This window comes from Sapajus apella, unplaced genomic scaffold (assembly GCF_009761245.1).
Source record: "Sapajus apella isolate SASKATOON/1434 unplaced genomic scaffold, GSC_monkey_1.0 scaffold96, whole genome shotgun sequence".
NCBI lineage: Eukaryota > Metazoa > Chordata > Mammalia > Primates > Cebidae > Sapajus > Sapajus apella.
Window position 1 is genome coordinate 2,900,705 of NW_022437036.1, and position 14,693 is coordinate 2,915,397.

Below are 14,693 nucleotides of genomic sequence, written 5' to 3' on the forward strand. Positions count from 1 at the left end.
GGTGAGCCTGGGCTGTTGGGGTGAGCCTGGGCTGTTGGGGTGACCTGGGCTGTTGCGTTGAGCCTGGCAGAGCCTTTTTGGCGACCCCTGGCCGCTGATCCCCATTAGACCCTTTAATGGGCAGTGTTTAATTGGGAAAGGCACACCTCTCAAAAGCATTCGAAGACCCTGGGCTGTGCCTCTGGCTTCCTCAGGTCTGTGGGATGCAGCTACCCCTTCACCTAGTCGAGGTGAATGCTGCTGAAGCCCGGCCAAGGTGGATGGATGTAGTTTGGGCTGGGTTAGCCAGGGTTGACTTGTGTTGACCTGCTTTGGCTTAGGTTAACTTCTGTTGACCTAGTTTAGCATAAGTTGGCCTGGGTTGACCTCTGTTGACCTGGTTTAGCTTGGGATGGGCCTGGGCTACCTGGTGTAGCTTGAGCTGGCCTGGGTCAACCTGTGTTGACCTGGCTCAGCCTGGGTTTGCTGCCTGCCCAGGCCCAGCCTCCCCTGAAGAGGTCTCCTGAAGATGGGTCTTTCTTGGAGGAGGAGTTGCCTTGGGGCCATGCGCCTTCTTCTGAACACATCTGCTTTCAGGAGATTCACTGAACTGAGATTCACCTCTGGAGTAAGCAAGGGAGATGTCAGAGGCCAGCAGGGCACTTGGGATGAAAGTGAATCTCAATGTCTCAATGAAGCCCAACACACTGTGAGACTAAGAGCCAGGGTGGGGAGCAAGGGAGGCAGGTACCACGTGTGCAGGGGCAAGGTGGCCTCACTCCATTTGGAAAAGAAATGATAATAAGTCTTTTGCAGGCAGCTGGTGAGGAGTAGAGTTTGATACATGTAAGTGAGAATCAGAAACTTATTTCTCAGAGTTTCAGAGGCTGGAAAGTCCAAGACTGAGGTTCCAGCCAGCATGGTTCCTGGTAAGGGCTCTCTTCCTGGCTTGCAGACAGCAGCCTTCTTGCTGTGCCCTCACATGGCCTTTCTCAATAGGTGTGCACGGAGAGATGTCTCTTTTCCTCTTCTTTTAAATAAATAAATTTATTTTAAATAAATAAATAAATAGCTTTGTTATTAAGTTCAGGAGCCAGATTGCTTATCCCTGTTTCTTATTCTTAAACACATCCTCAGGGCAAGCACGGTGGCTCACATCTGTAATCCCGGCACTTTGGGAGGCTGAGGCAGGTGGATCACTTGAGGTCAGGAGTTCGTGACCAACCTGGTCAACATGGTGAAACACTGTCTGTACTAAAAATACAAAAATTAACCATGTGTGGTGGTGGGCACTGTAATCCCAGCTACTCAGGAGGCTGAGGTGGGAGAATTGCTGAACCCAGGAGGTGGAGGTTGCAGTGAGCAGAGATCACGCCCCCGCATTCCAGCCTGGGCGACTGGGTGAGACTCTTTCTCAAAAAATCAAAACAAAATAAACAAGCAACAGCAAGAAGAAAACCCCACAGTATCAGAAGCTCCTTGGAATGAGGATATATATGTACACACATCTCCTTCGTGCCTCTAGGGTCCCCATACACATATGAGGTTGATTCGTTTTTTGATGTCTGAAATGGTAATTTCATAGGGTTCTGTTGAACATGTCAATACACAGGCACGCATTTATTAATTCTCCTTAATTCATAGTTTGCGACTGCCTGCAAATTCCAGCATAGCTTTCAGATACAGAGCTCTAGGAACAAAAGGAGATGGTGATTCACAAGGACCGGGTTTTTTTCCCTCCCAGGGTCGCCCAGAGATGCGCACAGCGGGCGCGGCGTGGCTCTCGGACGCTAGGTGGCGCCGTCTGCAGCTCAGCGGCCCGGCCCCGCGGGCTGCAGGTGCAGCGGCGCCTGCCGGGGTTTCAGCAGGGGCCGGGCCATGAGCCCAGCGGTGATGGATGCCCGGCCTCCCCAGGCCTGGCTAACAAGGACGAAGGAGGAACACACTCCCAAGGGAAATGAGACGCTGCGAGAATCACAGGCCAACCGCTTGCAGGAAAACTGCGAGGAGAAAGAAATTTTCTGGCAAAAAAATGGTGAAGGGCAAAAAAAGTATTGAGCTTGTGCAGCATAAATAAAAAAGGCTTCGGTTTTATCTCTGGGAAGTAACCACAAAATAGGAAACTTCCTGTCTCAAAAAGCTCAGACTTGTGAGAATAAAACCTCTTTCCCTTTCGCATTATAGAACAACGCGGCAATTTCCAGCATCGTCCAGAGACTGCAAAGGACTCACCTCAGATTACAGGGCCCAAGATGGTCTCCTCAGCTGGTCCTCTTTATAGTTCATGTATATTCAATCAGCAGAGCCCTGGTTCTACGTAGCAAGAGCATGGAGGAGTGGGGGTTCCCAGGGTCCTGCTCAGAGCCCAGAGCCAGGCGTCGGGGGCTCTCAAATGCTTGCTGCATGAGTGAATGGATGAATGAGGAAAATGAAAAAGAGCATCCTAATTCCATCAGCTCCACTTTCAAGCGAAGTAGCTCTAACTTGCAAATCTGTGACTGTTACGAAAACCCGGCTCTGTGATAAGCCTGCTATTTACACGATCATGATTTATGTCCTTGCTATCATTACAAATTCAACACTTTGCATTTTCTGGTGCATAGCTCCTTCCTTTGTTGGCTCTAGTGATGACTTACACACATTGCGTGAAGGGCCGGGTGCTCCCAGGCACCATCTCATTTAATCTGTAAAACGGTCCTGCAAAGTAGGTACGCCAGTGGCCTCCACGTTGTAGGCTTGGCTCTGCAGTGCAGGGGTGTGTGTGGGTGAGCTGAACAGGGGTGGGAGACTCCAGAGCTGTATGAGTTTCCTATTGGTGCTGTGACAAATTCCCACAAACCATTCAAAGTCACCATCTCCAGGTTCTGGAGGCTGGAAGACTACCATGGGTCTTGCTGGGCTGAAGGCTCCTGGGGAGAACCCATCCAGTTTCTGGAGGCCCCTGCATTTCTTGGCTCATGGCCTCTTCCTCTATCTTCAGGATGATCATTCACTGAAGGCTTAATCACACCTGCAAAGCCCCTTTTACCATGTGAGGTGCTATATTTCACAGGTTTTGGACATTAGGATGTGAAATGTTTTTGGGGGGTGTTATTCTGCTGGCCACAGGAACCCCTCTTGTGGTTTTTATGTGGGCTCTGCCCAAGCCTTGCAACTATTTCCAATGGCAATTTTACATCCATTTTATTTTCACAATTTTCCTCCCTGCATCCTCCCATTGACTTTTGAGTATTTTCCAATTTCTAGCTATAAAAATAGTTGCCTCCATTTTAAACGCTCCCAAAACACTGTATGCATTTTTCACATTTTGAATAGACAATATCCTAAACCCATCCACCCATTGAAAATCGTTTGCTATTCTTCCATTGCACTGGTGGGCAGCGAACCCCTGCCATAAATTGAAATCCTGAGCTGTAAGGTGAATGGGATTTCCTAGGGCCAGTTCTTAAAAAGACACCCAAGGGAGCCCTGCCTTGTTCATGAATCTGACCTGGATACTAGGTTAAGTGTCGCAAAGCTGGTTAGTGGGCTTCCTTACGCAGGAGTTTAGTCAGAATATTAACTCCCTTTAAGGCACTTTCTGCTTGATCTGATTTAATTTGCTCTGCGTATGTGTGAGATAGATTTTTAAACTGAAATTGATGCTTGGATCCTAAGCATGTTCCGAGCAGTAAATAGCACGTGTTTCTGAGTGATGGGCGGAAGGGACAGACAGTGATGGGAAAGGAAACCCCAGTTTATCTAAGTCCCGAGGTTTGCCTTCGAAGCTGGAATGAGGAGCTGTGTGGAATGCTGATGTGGGGGAAGGAGGGCAGGGAGGTGGGCAGGAGCAGGTCAGGCAGGATTTGAATAGCAGGCAACCCAGTCAGCATTTACCAGGGGTCAGTATTTCTCCAAGTGGGAAGCATTGGCTAAAAACACAGATTCTCAGACCACTGCCCTGGGATTCTGGGTGTGGCCTGGGGTGAGCCCAGTCGGTTCTTATGAGCGGAAGACTGGATTGCTTGTGGCCTCCCCACCATGACGGTGACGCGCTGAATCCACCCGCACTCGCTTTCCTCAAACCTACAGCTGTGCTGAATTCCGCATGCAGTGCCCGGTGCCTGTTTATGCCAAGAGCACTCTGGGTTCTGGAAGTAGAAAGGTTAAGAAGAGGCCACCAGGAAGACAGACCTTGCCGAGAGATATGCAAGGAAAATGCCGGAGGACCCGACACCGAGAAGGACCCGACGCCGGGAAGGACCCGAAGCCGAGAAGGACCCGATGCCGAGAAAGATCCGACGCCAAGAAGGATCCTCTGTGTGGCTCTGCTGTCTCCCTCTCGCACATGCACAGAGCAATGAGCACTCTTCCCCAGCACACCCACACACACACAGACACACACACACACACACACACAGACACACACACACATGGACGTACATGCAGCGATACACACAGACATATACACACGCAGAGATACACAGACACATAGAAACAGAGACACATGCAGATATATGCATAGAGACACACAGGCACACATAGAAACAGACATGCACACAGACTACACACACAGACATGCACATAGACACACTACACACACAGACATGCACACAGACACAAACACGGACACACACAGAAATACACGCAAACACATGCACAGGCACGGAGATACACACAGGCACATGCGGACACGCTCACAGGCACACACTCTCATGAGTGAATTGTCTACCTTCAGTCACACACAGCCTTGCCCTCGCCCAAAGGGTGGCGCTTCAGTCCTGGTTGCACAGGTGCATCTGGCACTGACCTTTTGGTTGCGGGACCTTGTTGGAAGGGACACTGTGCTCGTCTCCTGGCACCTTGCAAGCTCATCAGTCAATTCACTGTCACCCCTCGTTCGTGAGTGGGAACCATCCCCTGAGGGACGAGTCACTTGGAGCCCAGAAAAGCTGTGTGTGAGGGAGTAAATACGGCCCCAGAGCTCGGACGCCCAGCTGCTCACACTGCCTACTCATCATGTCCCCTCCTGACCCAGGCTGTGCCCAAAACATGACCCATGATATCCAAAGTTGGAGTTAGCATTGAAGGAATCAGATACGCATTTTACTCAGGGACGAGAGGCTCACACTGGCCTCCAGTGCAAGGGTTCCTGGAGCTCCTCCGTCCTCTCTTTCACTCCTGGCTCTCCTGCAGGTGAGCAGGATGATCGCGACACCCACAAGTGTGGCGGCTGCTCAGGTGCTCAGCTGCAGGTCACTCCGCACCCCGGCCCTCGCGTGCGCTGGCTGTCCAGTTGCATCACGGTCCTGCCAAGTATTTACCGTCCCCTCTAAAGAGAATGAGGCTTGGGGTGATTAGATACTTTGTCTCAGGACGTGCAGCTGGTAAGTGGTAAACCAGGCTCACACCCAAGGCTATCACGCGCACCTTGCGTTCACATTCCACATTTCAGATCAGCATGGCTATCCAACTGACGCACAATAAAAACCTAACATGTAATCCAAAACGCTCTAATAGAAACATTTAAAACGTAAGTAACACAATATAAAGCCCATGTTAAGTTGACTGTATTTTATTTAACCCAACATGCCCCAAATACTGTCATTGCAGCATATAATCAATGTAGATTTCACCCAGGAGGCATTCCACCTGCCTTTTTTTCACACGTGGCCTTTGAAATCGGTGTGTTTTACGTTCCCAGCCCAGCTCGGCTTGGAAGGGCCACATTTCCAGTGTAGAGCATGCACATGCAGCTGGTGGTGTCCGTGGAGTGTGGCCAAAAGCTGAGATATTTTCCTGATTTGCACTGAGCGCCAGACGCTTGGGGCAGGCCACCTCAGAAAGCCTCAGCACCTGGCTTGAGGGGCATTTGTTTACAGCAAGGAAACGCTTTGCTAAGCATAGCCCTGCCCCGGGGGGATGGCATTTGCTTCTCCATCTTACAGGAAGGAGGACTGAGTGGGTTTGTGGAAGCCTTTGAAGAGCACTGGAGAGCGCCGTGCAGGTGCGTGTTACAATCACTATTGTCACAGTTACGCAAGTCTCAAGCCTGGCCACTAGTCATAGACAAAGGCCCCGTGGGCCCACCTGCCTCAGCCCCCCTGGAGTTGGAGCATGTTTTGTTGATTTCGGGCATCTCACATCTGTGTGTGAGAGTCTGCAGCCCTTCTCTTGCCACTAGGAGGGTTCCTGTGAGAAACAAGCCCTTCTCCACCCCCAGTCCACGTGGCAAGGTCGGGTGGGGCTGAGGCCACCCTGGTCCCGAGAGCACATGGCCCAGGTCAGGCCAGTGACCGCAAGGGAGGTTTTAGTAAGAGGTGGGGCTGTGGAGACGGAGGGCAGAGCGTGCTGCCTCTGGCCACAGTCACTCAGACGTGCTGGGCCTTGATTTCCTGTCTCCAGCTTTGTAAAAAGAGTGTCATGGTGCACAGCTCCTGGACACAGGGAGGGGAGCACTACACACTGGAGTCTGTTGGGGGGAAATAGGGGAGGGACAGCGGTGGGTGGGGAGTTGGGGAGAGACAGCATGGGGAGAAATGCCAGATATAGGTGAAGGGGAGGAAGGCAGCAAATCACACTGCCATGTGTGTACCTATGCAACAATCTTGCATGTTCTTCACATGTACCCCCAAACCCAAAATGCAATAAAAAATAAAAATAATAATAAATAAAACAAACAATGGGCGGAGAATATTCCGAGTATGCACGTAGCGCATTCTGCTCATCCGTAAGGAGACGAGCAGTGCTGACGCCGCTGCAGTGTGATGTGCCTGGGAAACATGCTACGTGAGAGGTGCCAGACACGGAGGCCACGTATTTATGACCCCATTTCAGTGAAACACTTAGGCAGGCAAGCCCAGAGAGACAGCACGCAGGCCGCTGGCTGCTGGGCTGGGGGCTGAGGGAGGGGCGTGACTGTTGATTGGCCTTAGGATTTCCCTTTGGGATGACGACGGAGTTCCAGAACCGGGTAGACACAACATTGTGACGCATCTCATGCTATGGAACCGGATTCTTTACATCGTTCAAATGAGAAATCAGCAAACGCAAGGGGGTGGGAGGCTTTCAGGTTATAAAAAATACTTTGAAAAAAAATATCCTATATGCATTCTTGGGCCCAAAGACATTATGTAATTTGTTTCTAGCCCACAGACTTTTTAAATTTTATTGTAGCACTGGTAATTATATTTACTTTAAAAAATTTTCAATAGTTGTGAAAGGAGCAGGCGGTGTCTGGTTGCATGGATGAGTTCTTTAGCGGTGACTTCTGAGGTGGTGGTGCACCCATGGCCCAGGCGGTGTACACGGTATTCAGTGTGGAGTCTTCTGTCCTTCACCCCTGCCCTCCCTGTCCCCGGGGTCCCTAAAGTCCAATGTATCAATCTTCTACCTTTGCGTCCTATAGCTCAGCTCCCGCTGAAGAGTGAGAATATATGATGCTTGGCATTTCATTCCTGAGTGACTTCACTTAGAAGAATGGTCTCCAATCCCATCCAGGTTGCTGCAAATGCCATTATTTTGTTCCTTTCTATGGCTGAGTAGCAGTCCAAGGTGCGCGCGTGTGTGTGTGCGTGCGCGCGTGTGTGTGTGCGTGCACGCGTGTGTGTGTCTACTCATGCATATGTATATGTATATCACGTTTTCTTTATCCATTGATGGATTGATGAGCCCACAGACTTTTGACTAATATGCATTTTTTATCCTGTCATACATCTGTTGACATCCAGAGAAAATGGCTGCAGGAACATTTTGGGGGTCCAAGCACCCATTTTTCCTTTTAGCTGTGGGAACTCATCTTGCCTGCACTGTGCAGAGCTGGGCTCTGATGCCTGCCCCCCACTCAGGGGCCCGAGGGCGAGGGCAGCTGCTTCCTTCCTCCAGCCTGGCAGCTGGAGGGCACGGCCATGTTTGAGCACAGTCACCTGCTCCCTTGGAGCTCTGCTCATGGACTCTCATCCATCCCCGTGGGGGGCCCTGGCTATGGAAACCTCTCTGGGGCTTTTGGGGGCTTCTATGCCTAAGTCTGATTCTCCAGTCTTCCCCCAACCGAGAACTTTCCAGACCTTCTGGTATGTGATGCCCAACCCCTTTGCAGGTTAAAATTCCTCAGGAAGCTTAAAATATACTGATTCTCAAAGGTCAATGCCCAGAAATGGGTGTGTGTGTGTGTGTGTGTGTGTGTGTGTGTGTGTGTGTAACCGAATCGTAGCGTTCTCTGGGCCCTGGCATTTCAAAAAAGTTTCCCAGGTGATTTTAAAGAATAGTCAAGATTGGAACTACTGTTCCATAGAAATTCTTTTTTTTTTTCCTTTTACCGTAATTGGAATTAGAGTCTCTTGAGTTTTAGACAAATAACCCTGACAGATTAGGCTGGGGTCTCAAGGAGCACTCACTGGGAACCTATGTTACATCTGATTGTGTGCGGCTCATGAAAGCCCTGGTCGGTTTTGGTTTCTTTGTCTTTCCTTAGGAGTGATAAATATTGACTTCTTCATGCCAATAATTCATAGAGTGCAGCCTCCCTTCCCCGTGTAGCGGCCCCCAATCGTCTCCTGAAATCTCTGGAAGCCTGTGCACTGGGTCGGCTGTGTTTATCCCGCGCCCTTTAACTGGCTGAAAGCACAGCCTCAGGCTGAACAAATATTTAAGAGCGGCCTGCACCACTCATTCAGGGGCTCACTTTGAGAGATCACATTTCAACAGGACCTCCGATCCCGTGTGATCGATAAAATAACTTCACAGCAAGTGTGTGGAATAGAATATGGGTTCTCAAGGAGAAAAGACAATGTTCTCCTCTTGAGTTCTGTGGGGTGAGGACGGTTAATTTCAGAGATCCTGTAGCTGGGGCAGAGAATCACGGACTGTCATTTCCCCGGGAAGCCCAATCAGACAGCATCCTAAATAACGCTTGTCAGACGTACGGTGCTTAGTATGAGGATCAAAATGTGGAAACTGGCAAGTAAATCTATAAATCTCATTTTCCTCGTTTAAAAATGTCATTCAGTCTGGATTATGGCCTGGGTGCTCTGACGCATCTGGAGATATTTGTGAGTGCTAAAGTGAAGTTGAAAAATGTGTGTGTCCAGTGGTCTTTACCATGCCAGGATGACAGTGGTTCTGAGGCTCTTCCTCCACTGGATTCTGAGAGTGAGACGTGAGAAGCAGCTCCCCTGGGGAGGGAGATTTGGGTAGCGACGCCCAGGAGTCCGTCCCCACTCCACCAGGCACCTGTCTATTGTGGTTCTCTGAACTCCAAAAAGTTCAAGGATGTTTTTTATGATGAGCTACATTTTTAATTGACAGCAGTAATTAACACTTGCATTAATTCTGCAAGTGCAATCAAAGATGTAGGCTCCCTCAGGGCACGGATTCCAGTTGAGGTATGATGTGAAATGCAAACAGACAGGTACAGTAACCAGAGAAGTAGATGTAAGACACCCAGACTAAAGGTCTTTTGAAGCAATGACAGGATGATGGATGAGCGAGCATGGCTTTTCACGGAAGGATTATATTTCTAGATCCTGGAGGCTGGGATGAGCCTGTCTGCAAAGCTGACCATTCCAAACCCCCTAGCCACCAGACTGTTTTTAACCAGGACTCACATTCTTCGACTTCACTTCACCACTCACAATTGCCTCCAAAAGTGTCAGAGCACCCAGACACTTCAGATTGAAGGACATTTTTTAACTGAGAAAAATGAGATTTATACACATTTATAAGTTCAAAAACATTTATTCATTTCTTCAATTCTATGTTGTCAAATATAAGGGCCACTAGACCCGTGTGGTCATTTAAATTTAAATTAAGTGAAATTAACAGAATGAAAATATTCGGTTTCTCAGTCCGAGGAGTCACAGAAGTGCTCCATTGTCCCATGTTTCTGGTGGCTCCCGTGCTGGAAAGGGCAGATAGAGAAGTTTTCCAGCATTGCAGAAAGTTCTGCTGCGCAGCCAGAGCTGCCCGCCATGTCGTGCCCTTTTTACTTCTACTCAGCATAAAATGGGCCTTTGCCAACGCAGGGGAGAGTTTCTCGTATGTAAATACTACTGTCGCCTTTTCATTCCGGTGTACAGTCCTGTGTAGACATACAGGAGACCTGGTGAGAGACTCTCAGTGACCTGATGTCCATGCACCACTGTGCAGTCGGTGGACTGCATGTCTGCGTGCACACGGGAGGTGGGATGAATAGCAAGAGGCCCTCAGGATGACACGTCCTCAGCCCTCGCACCCGTGAGCCTGGCAAAGCCACAGAGGGCTGGCATGTTCATCCATCCCCAGAGACTGATTTTGCATGTAACTTCAAGATCCCTTTTGGTAAGACCCCTTAGCAGAGACAAGACAAGAGGCAAGCCACAGTGGAAAGTATTAGATTGGTGCAAAAGTAGTTGTGGTTTGCCATTAAAGTTAATCACAAAAACCGCAATTAGTTTTGCACCAACCTAATAGATGTTTCCCAAACAAGACTAATCTTTCCGTTACCTCTAGCCGATGTAAACGCATTGAAATCATGAATCCCTGAACTTGGCCTTGGGAGCCAAAACTCAGCTTGGTTCCAAGCCTGTCCTAGAGATTTGTTACTCAATAGGGCTCTGGATGTGTATTGAACCATCCAAGGATCCATTTTCTCAGCTCCAAAATCAAGCAAATCATTGCTCAAAAGAAAGGCTGGTGTAGGAGAGGCTGTTCTTTCGGGAGAGGGGCTTGGGGAGCTGCTCACTCATCACACAGAGAGGGGGCCCACCCTCCCCATGCTGAGCTCTGATGGAGGACAGCCACGTGTCTGCTCACCCGTTTCTCTCTCTCTTCTCCGATGCTGATAAAACTTACGTGGGAGTGGCCGAGTTTCACAGCAAGGTCATGAGAAGGGCTGGCCTGTGGCTGGTTGCCTGGGCAGTGTTGACCGTACGGCTGTGCAGTACCTGAGAATTTCCTGAATCACAGAAACATGCACCTTCTGCTGCTGCTTTAATCAATGACCACAAACGCAGTGGCTTAAAAAGCACATATTTATTCTCGTTGTGGGGTCCAGGGGTCTGACATGGTCTCCCTGGGCTGAAATCAGGGTGTCCACAGGGCTGCACTCCTTTCCGGAGGCCCTGAGTGAGGGCCGGCTTTCCTGCCCCTCCCAGCCGCCGGAAGCCCCCTGCATTCCGTGGTTGGAGATCCCTTCCGGCACCCCCACAGCCAGCCTTGGCAGGCCAAGTCCCACATCGTGTCTCTCAGACTCTGCTTCCATGCATGACACAGTTCTTTCTCTGTGAGCCTCCTGCCTTCCTCTTCCCCATTTAAGGAGCCTGGGATGACACCCCAGCCGCACGGATAGTGTGCTGTCATCTCCCCATTATAAGGTCAGCTGACTAGTAGCCTTCATTCCTGTTCAGCATGTAACCTCGTATATTTACTGGTTTGGGGGATTAGAACGTGGACACCTTTGGGCACTCATGATTCTGCTGATCGCTAATGAGAATAAGGTAATAAAAGGCAAGCACATAGCCCTGTGTTTCCCTTTAGGGAGTGTAGCTTTCATGTGGGAAAGGAGGAGCTCTCAAGATGTGTCATCTTGATTTTCCATTGTCTCCTTTGGTTAGGGGGGAAGGTTGGCACGTGAACCTCCCGAGCCCTGATCACCTGCTGCCCCCTTCTCGTCTCAGCCACACATCAAGGTGACACCTGTCCCAGAACGTGTCTTTTAGCCGGGCTCAAAAGCAGGCAGAGCCGAGTTGGGGGGTTGCGGGTTTCTTCTCTTGGTGTTCTACCTGGGTGTTGCTGGTTGAATGATCAGAGAAGGCTATTATTTATTTCTCTCCTAAGGTACCTTTTGGATCTTCTTGCTTTTCCTTTTGCGCTCCTTGGGACGGGCACTCTACATGTGGTGCTTTGTTTATTAATTCATTCCTTAGCACGGAATCTTCTGTAACGATTACATCATCGCTGATGACAAATGCATTCGTCTAATGATATTAGTTTTCCAGTATGATAGTTAAGGAGATTATTTAATGAGGCTGAAGTCAATGTTACTTAACATTGCATTACTTAACATAACATTATAGCATTATTTAATAAAACAAAATTTTAAGATGCTGCCAGGGAATTAGGTGCATGGTTCTCATTATTGTTCGTGGCTGTTGCATACCTAATTCCCTGCTCATTGCGCTGAAATCTCGGCTCCAGCTCCTCCTTCTATGGAAATGAGCTCATGAGCATCTGCACAGAACATGCCGGCTGCAGGTGTAAATAACTGCAGTGATGTTTCTTCGTGTATGCAGAAATTAGCCCTGACCCCCACAGAGGGAACGCCTGCATATGGATTCAGTCTGACAATTAGTGGCATGTAAGGGTCATTACCAAGGAAATGAAGTAAACATTTAATTAGTTTTTATTGACTTTCACACTCAGGATGTAAATCTTGGGCATAGGTAGGACGCATCGCCTGCCGGGGTCTTGGTGCTGGGATGTACTCATTTTAAGCAAGATTTATTCCTTTGGTGGCCGCGAGAGGACGGACAGATCCGGGGTCAGTGCTGGAAGGTGGCTCCGGGATAACTGGAGCGAGCACAGGGAAGCACACAGGGCTCTCTCTGACAGCCCACAGGGCCTGTGTCCTACTCTGGGGTAGGAAGTAGTGATGTTGCCCGGAGAACTGGCTCTTTGGGATTTGGACATTTGGGAGGGGTGTGACTAGACTAGAGGACAGTCACTCCAATACCCTCTTAATCTGAGCACACAGCCTGGCCGTGGCACATGGAAGAGTTGCCTGACCACCAAGATGAGCTCTACGAGGTCAGAGGGAAGGCTCACTGTCGGTTCCTCTCTGCTTGTCACCGTCCTTAGAACATAGCAAGTGCTAAAAAATATTTGTCAAATTTCTGCCCAGGACAGATTTCAGAAGATTGACTTTTTGATATGGAAGTGGATGCTCCTGACACTTTTGCCAGTAGGTGGCAGAAGATCTACCTAACCCTGGGTTGAGCAAAACAGGAAATGCATTAGCTCCCATGTAATTGAGAAGCCCAGGGCGATGGACTTCAGGCATGGCTGGATCCAGGTCCTCAAATCACTTCTGTCAGGATTTGCTCCCTCTTTCTCATTGCTTTGCTTTCTCCCTGATGGCTGAATTCTCAGGTGTATGTTCCCCTCATGGTGGCAAGATGACCCCCAGCGCTCTAGGCTGATCAAATTGGAAACCCACGAGAGAGGCCTCTCTCTCAGTAGGTTCCAGTCAAAGTCCTGTGATTGTGTCTCATTGGTTGGTCTTAGGTATGTGCCATAAGCTAATAACTGTGGCCAGGGGGAAGGGATATGTAGCCCTTTCCTGGCCTGGGTCTGAGACCCGCCCCATCTGAGTATGTCGATGTAGGATGGGGCAAGGAGCTTCCCAATGGAAACATGGCTCTTGGGTAATGAGCAGCAGGAACAGGTGAGTCACCTTCTTCTGCAGGTCACTGGTAAAGGTGTGGAGATGGTGAAATAAACCCGGGAGGCCTGAGTTCAGTAAAGTTTTGTCCCTCGTAGTCTTGTGATTTTTGTTAAATATCTCCATTCTGATGAAGCTAATGGCACCTGCTCTGCCCATCTCACTGACTTTTGTGAGGAATTAGTAGGATGAGAAGACCGTGTTTTGTCACTGTCTGCAGTAACACAGCTTAGGCAAAATGCACTCAGATCTTGAGTTGTTCTATAAATGCAGAGCATCGAATTATATTTAAATTTCAGTTAAGCAGTGAATTTTTTAGTGTAAGTATGTTCCGTGCAATATTTGGAGGCATACTTACATTTAAAAATTGTTTCTTGCATGGGACCTACATATACCAAGACATTATTTATCTACCTTCACATTTAACTGGATGTCATTTTTTTCTTTTCTGTTAATCCTGGGAACCCTACCACGGCTGTCACATAAGACCAGCCTGTTTCACTCTAATGCAGATTGCTCATCTGTCTTCTTTCTTCTGTAGGTGCCAGGGAGGGTGGTGTTCTCTGCACTGGAAGCCCGGCTGCGAAGCTGACCAGCCAGGCTCAGGGAGCCACAAAGCAGTCCCTCTGACACTCAGCCTGAGCAGAGAGAGAGAGACTTCCACACAGCACAGGCCCAAAGGTGAGTCATTTTCCACATGGAAAGGTCAAGGGATGCTAATTAAATATATTCAGCCATGAAGGAAATGAAGGAAGGGAGAAGAGACTGTTCTCCAAATCCCAGTTCCCAAGTTCAGGAGGAATTTTTGTACAATATAAAGAAAATCATCTGAGACTCAATAAGGGAAGTGTGATTGCATGCAACTGGAATTAGACACATGGAAATGATTAAAAGCTGAAAGTACACACAGCACATAAAGTATCTGGCTCCCTCCTGTGTTTATGGACATTTGCTGGGTGTTTTGTGTGTGCCCAGTGTGGCTGGCCCTAGAGATGTGGAGCTCACCTGCCACTCAGGAAGGAAAACCTGGGAGCTAAGGTGAGTAAGGAAGATGCCAGACCTCGAGACATGAACAAAGTGCTGATTGTGCCTGAGATGGCTGGGGGTGGTTTCCCTAAGCTATGACTAATCTGCATCCACACCTGCACCTGAGATTGCACCTGCCTGTACACCTACATCTACACCTGTGCCCACACCTGCATCTCCATCTCCATCTGCCCCTGCACCTGTGCCTACACTTGTACCTACACCTGCACCTGCGCCTACACCACACCTACACCTGTAGCTACACTTACACCTACATGTGCACCTGCATCTA